The 14,094-nt window shown below is 51.6% G+C and overlaps 1 protein-coding gene across 3 annotated transcripts in view; it reads right to left on the bottom strand.

The window, feature by feature from the left end:
• The window catches only part of dgkb (diacylglycerol kinase, beta), a 1,346,936-nt gene that overhangs the window by 1,292,345 nt on the left and 40,497 nt on the right, over positions 1-14,094 (bottom strand). The gene's annotated exons all lie outside the window — the stretch shown is intronic.

Raw genomic sequence — 14,094 nt, forward strand, 5'->3', positions numbered from 1 at the left:
AGGGGTTGGTGTTGGAACCACAACTTTTCACAATATAATTAATGATCTGGAAGATGGAACTGAGGGCACTGTTGCTAAGTTTGCAGATGATACAAAGATATGCAGAGGTACAGGTAGTATTGAGGAAGCAGGGGAGTTGCAGAAGGACTTCGACAGACTAGAAGAATGGGCAAAGAAGTGGCAGATGGAATACAATCTGGAAAAGTGTGAGGTTTGGCACTTTGGTAGGAAGAATGGAGGCACAGACTATTTTTCTAAATGGGAAAAGACTTAGGAAATCACAAGCGCAAAGGGAATCCTAGTTCAAGATTCTCTGAAGTTTAACATGCAGGTTCAGTCAGCAGTTCGAAGTCAAATGCAATGTTCGCATTCATGTCGAGAAGGCTAAAAACAAGAGCAGGGATGATGTACTTCTGAGGCTGTATGAGGCTCTGGTCAGAACTCATTTGAAGTATTGTGAGCAGTTTCGGGCCCCATATCTAAGGAAGGATGTGCTGGCCTTGGAAAGGGTCCAGAGGAGGTTCACAAGAATGAGCCCTGGAATGAAGAGCTTGTCATATGAGGAGCGGTTGAGGACTCTGGGTCTGTACTCGTTGGAGTTTAGAAGGGAGAGGGAGGATCTTATTGAAACTTATAGGATACTGAGAGGCCTGGATGGAGTGGACATGGGGAGGGTGTTTCCACTCGTAGAAAAAACAAGAACCCGAGGGCACAGCCTCAGACTAAAGGGACGATCCTTGAAGACTGAGATGAGGAGGAATTTCTTCAGTCAGAGGGTGGTGAATCTGTGGAACTCTTTGCTGCAGAAGGCTGTGGAGGCCAATTCACTGAATGTCTTTAAGACAGAGATAGATAGGTTCTTGATTAATAAGGGGGTCAGGAGATATGGGGAAAAGGCAGGAGAATAGGCATGAGAAACATATCAGCCATGATTGAATGGTGGAGCAGACTCGATGGGCTGAGTGGCCTAATACTGCTCCTACGTCTTATGCACTCATCTAGGTATTCCATTACACTCTTGACTTGTGCCTTGTAGATTGTGGACAGGCTTTGGGGAGTCAGAAGGTGAGCTACTCGCTACAGGATTCCAAGCGTCTGAGATGCTTTTGTTGGCACAGTCTCTATACGGCTAGTCCAGTTCAATCTCTAGTCAACGGAAACGCCCAGGATGTTGATAGTGGGAGATTCAGTGATGGTAATGTCATTGAATATCGAAAGGAGAATTCTCTCTTGTTGTAGATGGTCATTTGCTATTTCTTATATTCTTAGAACCAAAAAAAAATAAGAAAGAAAAGGAGGGCCAGAAGTTGTTTGGTGGTCCAGTGTAGGTCGAAAATGATGATTGAATGAATTAAAATCCACCTTTTGCATGACAACTATATTTATCACTAATCCATACAACATTGAATGATCTATTGCCACCCTTGCCCTCCAGATAATAGCTACTTTTGCAATTTTCAATTATTGCAAGGAAGATATTTCCAGGACCTGAAGTCTTATTTTTTTTAAAATCTTACAACGTGGACTTGTGCTTTATTGTGAGAACAAATGTTTTAAAGTTTTTTATGGATAAATATGTTGGACAGCCGGGTTCCATTTCTCGGGAATTCCTGACGGACATGGAGTGCTTAGTTGCTTTTTGCTGAGGATCTCCATGCCATTTGAAAGGAAATGAGTTGCATTTCTATACAACTTCAGCACTTCACATACAGCGAATTAAGTAGTCGTGCAGTAACCATTAAAATGTTTGCAGTATCCTATACATATGAATGTCAAAATGAGAGAATTAAAAGGTTGAATGATTGGTGAGGCTGGATCTGTGCTGAATTGGAATGAGTTTCAGTATCTCATTATCAGGCTTGTGGCAGGAAGATCAGATCACTATGCAGCAGATTTGCTGCTGCTGGAGCCACAATTTGGATTTTGGCGGCATCCAGAGTGTCAGAGGCCTTCCTATTGCTTCCCTTATTTCTCCTTTCTGTACTTTTTGCCATTATAATTTTTGAATCACGGACGTTTAATGGATACATATCTTTAAGTCAAGCAGCAGAGAGCAGTGGGAATTCAAGAAGTTGCAACATAGTATATGGCGTTGCTTGCTTTGGACAGCAAAACCAGACTTTTTGGCACCTCAGAGATGGGATGGGACTTGGTTTGATTGATTGGCAGGTGGCCAATGAATTGTATTCTGATTGTTAACATGTGGTGATTAGGCCCTACTGGAGTGGGATGATTTTCAGACACCCAAGGAGAGCAGTTTGAATCCTGGATACTCAGGGGAAGGACATGCTTCTCTTCTCCCTCTCTCTCTCTCTCTCTCTAGAAAGACTGTGAGTTTCTGTACTCCTGAACATACAGAAACCTGAATGAACAAATCTACAGTGAAACCATTACAGGCTGCAAATAGAGACCTGGGGCGAAATTCTCCGGAAACGGCGCGATGCCCGCCGACTGGCGCCCAAAACGGCGTAAATCAGTCGGGCATCGCGTCGCCCCAAAGGTGCGGAATGCTCCCTTAAGGGGCTAGGCCGGCGCCGGACGAATTTCCGCCCCGCCAGCTGGCGGAAAAGGCCTTTGGTGCCCCGCCAGCTGGCGCAGAAATGACATCTCCGGGCGGCGCATGCGCGGGAGCGTCAGCGGCCGCTGACGGCATTCCCGCGCATGCGCAGTGGAGGGAGTCTCTTCCGCCTCCGCCATGGTGGAGACCGTGGCGAAGGCGGAAGGGAAAGAGTGCCCCCACGGCACAGGCCCATCCGCGGATCGGTGTGCCCCGATCGCGGGCCAGGCCACCATGGGGGCACCCCCGGGGCCAGTTCGCCCCGTGCCCCCCCCCAGGACACCGGAGCCCACCCGCGCCGCCTTGTCCCGCCGGTAAGGTAGGTGGTTTAATCTACGCCGGCGGGACAGGTATTTTAGTGGCGGGGGGGGGGCCCGCCAACCGGCGCGGCGCAATTCCCGCCCCCACCGAATATCCGGTGGTGGAGAATTCGGCAACCGGCGGGGGCGGGATTCACGCCAGCCCCCGGCGATTCTCCGACGTGGCGGGAGTGCGGAGAATCTCACCCCTGGATCTGAAGTCTCACTTTGACGGAAGGTCTACTTAAAGAAAACAATCTGAAACAAGGACTATTTTTCCTTTTACTTATTATTTTCTGCTTTCTCCTCTCATTTGAGTTTGTTTGTCATGCGAGTGTATGTGTAGAGTTTGGGGGAAGGTTAAAGTGGCGGATTAGGTATAAGGTGATAGTTAACCAGTTGAATTTTCTGCATATTGCATTATAGTTCTTGTTATAAATAAAAAGTAATTATGTTTAAATTTACAAATCTGGTGACTGTAATTATTGGGCAGCCAAGGGCCAAAGATTTGGGGTATTTTTCTAAAAATTATTGGTTAATTCAATTGTATTGTGACTCGTGGATAAGTGGGGCTGGAATTGACTGCGCACTACCCCAGGGAATTGCAGCATAATTTGGGGGCTCCGGTCCGAGATCTTTGGAACAGTTGATGGCGAAGTTTGGGTTGCGGTACAAATTTAAAAAAGATACCAGCGGCGGGATTCTCCAAAACCTGGCGTGATATCCGAGACCCGGCGCCAAAAACAACGCGGATCACTCCGGCGTCGGGCCACCCCCCAAACAACGCAAATTCTCCGGCCCCGAATGGGCTAGCAGCGGCGTGACGCCATTCGCGATGGCGTCACCCGACGTGGACGGTGACGCCATGCGGCGTCATTGATGCCGCATGGTGTGACTGCTCAAAAACGCGCCTCCCCCCCCATCCCGAAAGACCCGACAAGATGGCCGCCCGCCGCACAGCCCCGAGGTTCCAGGACCGCAACATCGAGGCGCTCCTGGACGCAGTGGAGGAGAAGAGGGAGTCCCTGTACCCTAGACACGGCCGCAGGGTCGCCCCACGCCTCAGCCGGCGTCTGTGGAGGGAGGTGACAGAGGCCGTCAGCGCTGTGGCTCTGACATCATGGACAGACACCCAGTGCCACAAGAAGGTGAACGACTTCGTCAGGCCAGCCAGGATGAGTCCCCCCCCGCCCCCCCCCCCCGCCCCCCCCCCCCCCTGCCCGATGTGTGGCACACCCCCAGGTGAAACCAACCCTACCCTAACCTCTGCACTATACGCGCAACCGATTGCGTGCATTCATATACCTGTCTAACACTGTTGCCATTTACCCCTGCCACCCACCCGCCCCTCACAGGAGAAGCGCGCACACAACAACAGGGAGCATGAGAGGACTGGAGGGGGCCCAGCTGATGAGAGGCCACTCACCGTACATGAGGAAAGGGCCCTGGAACTGGCTGGCGGACCTGAGGACCGGGAGGTTGCCGATGCAGAGGTCGGGGGCCCACCAGCAAGTGAGCCACCGACAGCCCGTCCCCATATCCCCCCTCCCCCATATCCCCCCTCCCCATTCCCCCCTTCCCCATATCCCCCCTTCCCCATATCCCCCCTCCCCCATATCCCCCCTCCCCCATATCACCTGATCACTGCCTGCGTGTCTAACCATGCATGCTTCATTGTGTATCGCAGGAGCAAACGTCGAGGCACCCATCCCCGCAGATGCTGACCACCCGCAGGATGCCCCAGTGCCATGCGGTGCCAGGTGTGTCAGCAGGTGGCAGATGTGTGCCACGGTTTGCTGGCTCATCCGGAGTCTCCTCCTGCATTCCCGGTCCGTGAGGTCCTGGTATGACTGCCGGGGCCGGTACACACGGGGCGCCCTCGGGTGCCTCCGTTGCCGTGGTGCCGCGGCGTCCTCCCCCCTCTCCTCGTGTTCCTCCTCCACTACGTGCTCCCCCTGCTCCTCCGCGTCCTGTCGGGCGGGTGTCCCTCCAGCCTGGGCGGCTGCCACCTGCCCCGCTGCGGCATGCTCCTCTGCGGCAGCCTGCACCGCCTCTCTGGCACGCTCCTCCTCCTCCTCCTCCAGGGCAACATGGGGAATAGCGGCTGCCGCCATGGCGGCCAACATCGCTGGCTGATCAAAAAACATGATGGCCTGCGGGGGGAGGGGGGGGGGAGAAACAACGACATGTCATCATTGCCCGTACCCCCCTCTCCCCAGCCAGGTGGCATGGGCTGCATGGGCACGACTGTTGGAGGATGGCACCTGGCCAGACGGACAAACTCCCTTGCCCTCGCACCCCCCCGTCCCAGGCACTCACCTGCCCCCCGACTCCTACCCCCCCTCCCCGTCACTCACCCCCCCCCGTCCGCAGCACTCACCCCCCCATCCCCGGCACTCACCCCCCCCCGTACCCGGCACTCATCCCCCCGTACCCGGCACTCTCCCCCCGTACCGGCACTCACCCCCCATCCCCGGCACTCACCCCCCCCTGTCCGCAGCACTCACCCTCCCATCCCCGGCACTCACCCTCCCATCCCCGGCGCTCACCCCCCCACCCCCCCCCCCCACCCCCCCGGTCCCCGGTACTCACCCCCCCCCCATCCCCCTCGCCGGCACTCACCCTCCCCTTCCTCGACCCTCCCCTTCCTCGGCACTCCCCCGAAGCCCACCACACCCCACCCTCCCCCCGCCGCACATCATCTCTCCTGCGGCCCCCCCCAGGCCGTGAGCTACCTCCACGCTGGACGGTGTCAACCATCAGCACTGGTTGACGCCATTAAAAAGGTGTTTCATGGCTGATGACATCTATCCTGAGGTGCATGACGCTCATGCCCTGACCAGGAGTGTGATCGAGCGATGCTTCAAGCACAGGGGGCCACACAACCTGTGCGCCAGGGCGAACGCGCACAGGACACTCGGACCGCCCCCTGGTTCACCGACTGGAGGTGTTGGGGGGAGATTGGCCAGGGGCAAGGGCACCGCATCCATCCCCTCCCGCGCCCGCAAAGCTACTCCCACCGTGATACATACCTGCCACACTACAGGATGTGGGCCTTGGGTGGCAGTAGCAGCTGGTGTGGTCCATGGGATGAAGGATGATGCCAACCCGCTCTGCGAAAAGCTCTGATGCTCCACATCATACGGTAGCACTTTCACCTGGGTGATCTCTGCTTGTGAGCAGGCCATTCGATCACACAGTCCCATCGATCCCCTGGTGAGCAGGGGCTGAACTGTGGTTTCCGGGCCAAGTCCAACCCCAATATCCACCAATTTCCCCCCACCGAGTCCATTCTGCAGCCAGTCCAGGCCAGCCCACACCTCACATCCTTCTGACAGAGCACCGAGGCAAGTTGTAACATTGGGCACAGGTGGTTAATGTGAAAACATATATACAGATTTGTGCCCTAGGTCCTATTGCTAAACTGTGCCCTGCACCCCTGCTGACTTAACTGGCGTCTAACCTTCGCCTTCTGGGCCCTAATACGATGCCTAGGTATATACCAGATGGTACATTAGGAATGGAGGTGGCCTGCTGTGGTTCGTCTGGGGCGACCGGGCCTGGATGGGCCTAGAGGTCACTGGCATGTCCCAGATGGCATGGTGCCACCTTCTTCTGCCCACTGCCCATCAGATGCACAAGGGACAGATGGGGAGAGTCCACTACGCTGTGGTTTTCTGGCACCTCCCCTGCGGGAGTCACAGGTACGGCCCCCATTATCTCCTCCTCCCTCAGGGTGCCGGATGGCCCCTGGGCTATTCCATGGGACGGGGGTGCGAGCGAAGATAACCCCAGAGGCTCCCCGGCCTCTTTAGTGTTGCTGAACCTGGAGGCCCGCTGTCGTCTCAGCCAGGGTCTGCCTGCTCGTGGCCATGGAAACACAGGGAGTGGACTATCGCCATCTGGGCTGCGCCACATCACGTTGTTAGTGTACAACCATGTTCTGGGTCTGTGTCATATCAGCCAGTGACTGCGCCATCTTCCTCTGGGACTGGGCTATCTCCTTCTGTGTCTGCGCCACATCGGCCAGCGCCTGGGCAATGCCGCCGCCATTCTTAGCCATGGCCTCCTGTGAGTGGGCTATGCTCAGGAACACCGCTGTAATGTCCAGGTGGCCCTGGCACATGGCTGCCTGTGATAGGGCGGCCTCGGCCGCTGCCGGCACAGAATGCCCCAGGCCTTGGACATGCTGATCCAGGATCAAAACCTTTGTTCTCAAGGCCACCGTTGCGGACGCCACTCGTGCGGTGTTGGCCTGGGTAGCACACATGATCAGCACCACCTCCTGCTCCTGCACGCGGTTGGACTGCACAACCTGGGCCTGCAGGTAGTCCCTGGCTCTGCAACTGCATCTCCACAATCAATGTGGCCATCCGTTCCAGAAGCCCCAAACCCATCTGGACGACAGCCAGTCCCTGGGATTGGCCTGCCCTCTGACTATCCGCCCCCTCGGGAGATCCTACCACCACCTGCTGTACCGGAGCATGTGTGTGGTGCCCATCAGATAGTGCCCCATGAGCCTCTTCGCTAAAGTGCCCAATCAAGGTGAGTGTCTCTGGGATGGTGGAGGAGCTGTGACGGGAAGTCAGCGTCTTTCCCGGACTAGAGCTCCGGGTCGATGGCTCCCGTCCATGTTGGTCTCATCATTGTCGCGAGTTGGCACATGGGGTTGGAGATAACTGTGACGGGAAATCTGTGTCATCTCAGGACTTGAGTTCTGAGGTGTCCTGGGATCCGGGTCGATGGTTCCCATCTGTGTCAGTGTCGCCTTTGTCACTCGTCGACATCAGAGGCTCTGGCTGTGTCTGTGGCTGGGATCGGGGGGCGGGGGACACAGAAGGGCCCGCCCATCACCAGCAGCTCCTGCAAGACGCAAGACAGGATGCATGATTGCACTGTGGGTCAGGGGGTAGTGGGGATGGTGTGGGTGTGTTGGGAAGGGGGGAGGGTGTTGGGGAGGGGAGTGTAAGGGTGGTGGTGGCATTGGAGCAGGGTGTGGCGATGGTTTGGATGTGAAGGTGGTGTGGGAGTTCGTGGGTGAGGCTGGTGTGGGGGTGGTGCTGGAGGGTTTGCGGTGGGAGGGTGTGGTGACACAGTGCCATGGGGAACCGCAACTCAGCGGGGTCTCATTTCCTCACCCAATGCTGACCCCCACCCGGCGACTGCCCTTTCCTTAGGCCTGCCGACCACGTCCAGGGCCCTCTGCTCTGCTGCATTGAGGGGCCGCAGCTCTGGCAGTCCCCCTTCAGTCTTCACCCACTCCCGACAGTTCTGAGCAGCTTTGTGCTGGGTGGGGGGGGGGGGGAGGAGTGGGGGGGGGGGGGGGGGGGCAACAGAAAACGCACAGTGTTAGACAGTCCAATGCATATAGCCCAGGGGGTGGGCAGCTGCTGACTTCAGTGGACAGGGCACCCGGCCATGGCAGCCGGTATCAGTGCCAGCTTGTGGTGCTGGGTGGGGATTTGCCCGCCCCCTGGGTTGGGGGTGGGGTGGGAGGTAAGGTAACGGGTGTGTGGGACGGGGATTGGTGCCAGGGGCACAGTGTTGCCTATTCACCCTGGCCACCCTGAGGAGGTTGTGCAGTTTTTTCCAGCACTGCAGGCTGGTCTGGATTGTGTTGCCCATGGCTCTGAGCACCTCTGCCACCTATGTCCAGGCACGGCGAACAGCAGCGGCTGGCAGCCTCCTTCCCACCCTGGGGTACAGGCTTGCCCACCTCTCCTCCATGGCATCCAGCAGGGTCTCCAGTTCCGTGTCGATGAACTTCGGGGCCGTGTGTCTTATTGCCATCTTGTTGGCAGGGATGGTGTGTGTGGGGAGTGAAGTGTGTCTATGCAGCTGCAGCTTGTCAGCCTCCTGACTGTCAATCACGAAACCAGTGAATCCAGCACCGTTTCTCATTGGAATTGATTGAGTTCCATGTGGTACCGGTGCTAGCCCCTCAACGGTCGCTGAATCGGTCCAGGTGCAGCACCAGTTTTGCTGTCGTAAAAGTCCACGAATCCAGCCGGAAAATCCGGCCGAATATGTTCAAACTTATACAGGCCCTCCCAAAATTCAAAGAGAAGGAGCTGGAAACATTTTTTCGGGCTTTTGAGAAAATAGTAACCCAAATGGAGTGCCCAAAAGAAAAATGGACATTACGCATGCAGAGTAAATTCACAGGGTAAACACAGGAAGGTTATGCTTGTCTGTCACAGCGGGTTTCTAAGAATTATGACGAGGTAAAAAAAGGTTATTCTGGATGCATATGAATTGGTTCGCGAAGCATATAGGCAAAAGTTTTGTAATCGAAGGAGGCAGCCGGGACAGACGTATGTCGAATTCGAAAGGGTTAAACAGAACAATTTTGATGGGCACACGCATTGGGAGTTACAACTACCTAGGAGGCTTTGAGAGAGGTTGTTCTCTTCGAGAAATTTAATAATCCCCAACCTACCCTTGTTGAAGACCAAAGGGTGATGGCTGCTAGACAAGCAGCAAATGTGGCTGATGATTATGAACTAATCCATAAATGTAAACCTTTGTTCCATCACCTCCATAATTATGAAAAGGATAGGTAGTGGGAGAGTGAAAGGAAGGCAGGGAGCCAAGGTAAGGAATGGATAGCTGGGAATGCTCCGAGATCTCCTCCTCAGACCAGGAAGGAAGGTACTGAGAATGAAGGTGAGACCCGAAAGCCTAAGTGTTACAATTGTAATCAACTGGGACATGTTTGTTCAGCGTGCTGGAAGTTGCAAGTAAAGCCCATGGGACTTGTTGGAGTTCATATGGAGCATTTTGAAAAAGGAACATAAGTGGAGAATACTACAGGGCAGATTGTAGCTTTAACTGGATTCAGGAGACCTGCGGAAAACACTTCTGTGGGAGTAGGTGTGACGAATGAGGTGGAGGAGAGAAATGTAGGGTTTTTGTCGAGGGGGAAGATCACCCCATTTTCCTCAACTGATGTCGCCAAACCCATAACTACTTTAAAGGATACAGGTGCGACTCAAACTCTCCTACTGAAGAAGGATTTCGACTGGGATTCTCCAATCCTGCAGCCAATTTCTGATGCCAGCCTGAAAAGTGGCGCAAGCCACTCCGTCGACAACGGGCCTCAACTGGCAGCTATCCACCCCTTCCTCAGGGGCTAGTACGGCGCCGGAGTGGTGTCCACAGCTCCGGCGCCCGAAAGCCAGGGCGACACAGCTGGCACGAGTCCACGCATGTGCGCCACGGCCCGCGTGAGTTCGCATGCACGTGGGTTCCCATCTCCATGCCGGCCCCCAGGCAATATGGCAGAGCCCTACAGGGGCCCGGTGCAGAGGAACATAGGCCCCCACGGAACTAGCCCACGCGCTGATCGGTAGGCCCCGATCGTGGGCCAGGCCAGCGTGGAGGCCCCCCTTGGGGTCGGATCCCCCCGCCCCCTGCCGCAGACAGAACTCTGAGGTCCCATCGGGTGGGACCAATGTAACCCATGCCAGCAGGACTCGGCCGAACTCGGTGGGCACTTGGCCCGTCGAGGCCAGGAGAATCACCAGGGGGGGCGCTTTCAACAGCCCCCGACTGGAGCGGCGGCAATCCCGCCGAAAATCGGCGCCAAAGAATTGCCGAGCCGACGTTAGGCTGGCGTAGCGCGATTCTCATGCCCCCCCACCCCCTCCTCCACACCGGCGATTCTCGACCCGGTGCGGGGTTGGAGAATCCCGGCCTTGGTTTTCCCTCCAGAGTGTCCAATGAAAGCTTAGCAGCAGATTTCTCCGTCAGCGGGGTCCTCCGGTCTGCCGGTAGTGCACTAGCGCTCGTGGGTATCCCACGGCGAGGGGTGGCCACAAAGGGAAATCCCATTGGCCAGCTGCAGGACCGGAGAATGCCGCCCCCGACATTAGTGAAAAATTATGTACCTGTTCCATTGAATAAACAACAATTGGAGTGTGATTTAGTGACAGGTTGTAGTTGTCGGGCTGGTTAAGAAATTCCCAGTGGACAAAGTGGACTTACTTTGAGCAAATGATTTGGCAGGAGTGAAGGTTGTAGCTTCAACCATGATTGCAGAGAGTCTGAGGGAAATACTGCGGATGGCACACAAGATACCAATGGCAGGGCATATGGGAATTAAGAAAGGTCATTGGGCATTAAATGACTCAAAGAAAGAAATGTTAAAAGATATTAAATGCACATCAAATGACAATGGTAGTGAAGCTGATTCCGCTGATACTAATGAAATTATCCCGATGAAAATGATTTCTCACAGACGTTTGTCAAAGGTAAAATCTAGTAGAGAACTAGATTCTGAGAACTCCAAGACTGAAGGCAATCCTAAGAAGGAGTCTGTATCTGATTGTAATAACAGTGATGAAGATTCAGACGAGAGTTCTGAATCTGATTTGGGTTTTGATTATGAAGAAGTGATAAACAACTGTTACCTAATAGACCTGTCACTGACTGATCTCAAACAAATGCCAAGTAATTCTTCCAAAGCTAGGAAAGAAGACACCAAATCTGAAGAAGAAAGTGGATTGGACTTTTCTAAAACTAATTTCTTACCGCCTCATGCAGTAAATATATTACCATTCATTTCAGGTGTAAATATTTCCCACAGCATGCCTGTTTTGAAGGGAAATATGCACAAGAGGACAGCATCAACTATTTGGAGGACAACAATGACTGTGAAATGACACCAAGCAAACGGCTGATTAACCCACATCTGTTTAAAAATACACAGTGCCTCTCCAAGGTAAAGGAAGCAAATAGTAAAGCAGATGAAATAATTAGTGATCAATTCCTTTTGAAAATGAGGAGGCAGGTTGATGATGAACCATACAGTAATCCTGCAGCCACATCCTTTCACAAAAAAACCCAGAAGGTTCATGGGACCAACAAAGTTATCCTCTGATTGTGAAAATAAAGAACAGTTGAAATATGGAAAGACAAATTGCATAAGTCTATATTACTAAATGGAGATAAAAAATCTGTGCTTACGAAGACTCTGATGAGAAGGTAAATGATGTAAAATGAAGAATGGTGCATATAAATGGTGCATATAAAGTCATCAAAGGTTGAATCCTCAGCTCTACTTGTCCCTGAAGGTAACCACGTAAAGCTGGAGGTGTTGAAGAGTGTTTATTGATTAAAAATGAACCAAATATGTCCTTCAGCATTGGCAATACTGCTTGTAGTTTGTCTGCGGAAGATCTTGATGTTTGGATAAACATTCATTGGATAATCTGAAAAGGCTGCTGCATTATACGAGAGACAGAAAGGGACATGCAGAAGAAATTCATTCGGGATCCCTCTTTTATTTGGACAGTCAGAAGCGTGGAAGCACGTTGCCTTTGACTTTGAAGAAGAGTGAAAACAGGGCACTGTTTGAATCTATTCGAGGGAGATCTAAAACCAAAGATGCAAACCTATCAACAAGGGAATAACAGAGAGAAAATCTAATAAAGATACGGAAAGAATATAAACAAAACTGCAAACAGCCAGCTGGTAACTGAAGAAATAATCCCCATTTTGGAGAAATTGGCTCCCGAGAAGTACGATTACCGTATTCTCACGGCATACTTCCTGCAGTGGATTCCCAAGTACTCAAGGCCAGTCCATCAAAAAACTTGCAGCAAGAACAGATGGATATATCTTCATGCGGTTCTCCAAAAACAGACGAAGCATGTATCGTTATATCAGGTAAGGATGAGCCACTAATTGAGATTAAAACACAAACTGAAGAAGCAATACTTAATGTTGAGGGCTTTGATCAAGCTAAGATACTGGAATGCGAGGGTTTGCAGATCATTCCTGAAGATGCAAACTTGCCTGCAACTGTGAGAACGTCCAAATGTATGCCGCCACTAGATGCCTCACCAGTTGATGGGCACACGATACAGCTTTCGAGCGCAAGCACCATGGATCGACCAAAACTCCTCAATCCAGTGAAAGATCCAGAAGCAACTGTTACTGGAAGGATTCCAGAAACAGCTAATCCCTTGGCCGAGACCAGGAGCAAGAATGATGCACTGGGCCACAGGCAGATGTGAGTGTGGACTGTACCAATTTCACAGATGATGGCACTAAAGCCAAGAAGAAAAGGAGAAGGAAAAAGCATAATTTCAAAAGCTGCAAAAGGCTGAGAGAGTTAGTGACTCAAAGACCGGAAACAAAACCGGTCTTTCGATAAAAGAAACAAGATAACGTTTTTGGTCAATGCTCAGGAGACCAACAAGAAAATGGCATAAATCTGAAAGACTGAATTTGTCGTGAACTGTGTACAGGGTCACGTGTATATAGTTATTCAAATCATGTTGAAATGTAAAAAGTAATTTAATGCTTATAAATAATTTTCTTTTACAAAGGAAAGGGGATGTGATGATATGCATAATGTAAGTTTGTACGACCTCCGACCACTAGGTGGCATTGTAGTACCATCACATCACCATGTGATCTCGGGATTGATCGTGCTCGGCAATAGATGTATATACAGTAGTTCCTCAAGAGTTGATTGTTTGTTAGTTTATTTATCCTAGTTATCCTACCACACAGTTTGTTCTAAAATAAATTATTTTAAACTACCGTGTTCTGCAGTTCATCATTCACTTTGGATAGTCTACAGAACATGACAATAAGTTCACCATTAAACAGCAGCAAACCATTTTCAATTTTACAACAATCTGAGAGTGTTCAATCATTTTTTTCTTGCTGTCACAGAAAGAATTGCAATTTCACAACTTCCCATAGTCATGATTGCTGGGTTGCTGGGCCAGAACAGTAAACATCAGGCTATCCTATCAAATGTATTAAAGCTCGTCATTCATTTTACACAGGTAAAGACAGAATCTCTTGCCTGAATGAACACAATGCAAATAAATTATTAAATGAATGAAGTAAAACATTGTGGTGATAATGTGTTGTACCTCATAGTACACCTGGTCGTTCGGATTTGCTCCATTGATTCCTTTTGATGCGTAGCATTTTCAATATGCCTTTGAGATATGGGTTTCACAATTAATTAATTAAAGCCAATTCTCGATACTTTGAAAATAATTATATATTAAAATAAACATCCCAATTTGACCTGTCCCAATTTGACCTGTCTCTTCCCTATCTCTCCTCTTTCTTCTTGAGGACAATCAAGTCCTGATATCAACCAATTCCCTAATTTTAATCTCATATTTGTCCTCCAACTTGTAACAAGTACAACAATCTTGGGAGTACATTTTGGCAGTGACCCAATTAGCAAAGTGATGGTAGATGTCACCA

Source organism: Scyliorhinus torazame, chromosome 6 (genome assembly GCF_047496885.1).
Source record: "Scyliorhinus torazame isolate Kashiwa2021f chromosome 6, sScyTor2.1, whole genome shotgun sequence".
NCBI classification, from domain to species: Eukaryota; Metazoa; Chordata; class Chondrichthyes; order Carcharhiniformes; family Scyliorhinidae; genus Scyliorhinus; species Scyliorhinus torazame.